This window comes from Halyomorpha halys, unplaced genomic scaffold (genome assembly GCF_000696795.3).
Source record: "Halyomorpha halys isolate HHAL.00 unplaced genomic scaffold, Hhal_1.1 Scaffold786.1, whole genome shotgun sequence".
NCBI lineage: Eukaryota > Metazoa > Arthropoda > Insecta > Hemiptera > Pentatomidae > Halyomorpha > Halyomorpha halys.
In genome coordinates this window covers 126,085-127,686 of record NW_027105723.1, presented here as the reverse complement: position 1 = coordinate 127,686, position 1,602 = coordinate 126,085, and the positions used below count along the sequence as shown (strand labels likewise).

Below are 1,602 nucleotides of genomic sequence, written 5' to 3'. Positions count from 1 at the left end.
CCATACCTTTCAACTTAGTAATAAGTTTTTTCCTCCATACTCAAATATTATGAAAACTAAGACTCCTACAAACATAAAAATTATAGTATATTTAACTAACATGATGTAATGCACTATAAGTGTCTCCAAAACTACTTTATGGTACATTAAACTAGCTCTAATTTGAGCGCTAACAGAGATCTCTACGTCAAATGGTTTCTAGGATTTAGATATCCCAAAATAAATTCGCTAACTACTAACTTTCCAGTGCATTTTTTTAAATGTTTCTATTTAAAAAGTTTACTGTACGTTTTAATCTCTGATGAAGTTTCATAATTAGTAAGCAATCTGAGTTAATGTCATACCATCTTCAGGATCTCACATCATTTACTCAGCTGTGGTTCTTGGTGGATACCCGTACAAGATAAAACAGTACCTTTCGGACCTCAGCAATTAACCTTTGGTTAATTGGTTAGAGGTCAAGGGTCTCGAATTTTACTCTAATCGAAACCATAAGTGCTACTCCAAATCCCTGTCTATCCTCTCATGAAATATTTTCCTTTTATATACGTATGACCTTTGCCAGTCCATCGCATATCTTGTATAGCCAAGATTTCTATGCAGTCCTTCTGTGCTATATCAGTTCCTGATAAGAACTCCTGCTCTGTATAGGGTTCGTACATTCCATGTTCCGATTTAGTATGTCTATATGTATGAAGTATTTATAATAAATTAAATTTTAGCAGTGTTTTTATAGATATTAGGTTGTTAAAGAAAAATTGCCACAATTTTATTTGTAAATTAAAAACAGAAGACCGAATATATGATAATAACAAAATGTTATATTATAATTATTACTTTGTATGTTAAATAAATATTATACATTAATATATTTTATATAAATATTATATAATAATGTAATAAAGATTTTTCAGCACAAAAAGCCACAATTTTATTTGTAAATTAAAAACAGAAGACCGAATATATGATAATAACAAAATGTTATATTATAATTATTACTTTGTATGTTAAATAACTATTATACATTAATATATTTTATATAAATATTATATAATAATGTAATAAAGATTTTTCAGCACAAAAATACTTTAAATGATTACGAATTACGTGACCCAAACAGGTTTACACCAACATCCTCAGAGAAATGGACTATTTGATGGAGGAATTTGGAGACACTGAAGGCCCTCTTTGGTGCCAATTCATTCATTACAATCAGTCTGATTCAACTATAATCTTGGAGAACTTGAAGGTTCGACTATGTACGATTCGTCTCTTGATATAATGGAAATCGATTCTATGCAAGTATTTTCCAGGCCTCAGGATTTGCGACAGTCAACCGTACAGAAGGACAGGACCTAGACCACGCAAGATTGGTCCTCAGGAGCCTTGGGCGATTCCATGCGATGGCCAAAGTCTTAGAAGACAGAGGACTCGTTTCCAAAGATGATTATAAACCGTACCCGATGATACATGATGATGTTTACATTCGAAATACTTCCTATGGAGGCATTCAGGCTCTCATTAAGGGAATGCGAGAAGGTTGGGGAGAAGAATGGTAAATATTTAACAATAATAGCCAAAACTATATTTCTCTATTGCTTT

At 31.7% G+C, this 1,602-nt stretch overlaps 2 protein-coding genes across 3 annotated transcripts in view; both read left to right on the top strand.

Annotated features, from left to right (window-relative positions):
- The window catches only part of LOC112211838 (uncharacterized), a 157,986-nt gene that overhangs the window by 77,731 nt on the left and 78,653 nt on the right, over window positions 1-1,602 (top strand). The window lies entirely within an intron of this gene.
- LOC106686165 (uncharacterized) overlaps window positions 1-1,602 on the top strand; it is a gene marked incomplete at its 3' end in the record, with an annotated part of 82,208 nt that overhangs the window by 8,741 nt on the left and 71,865 nt on the right.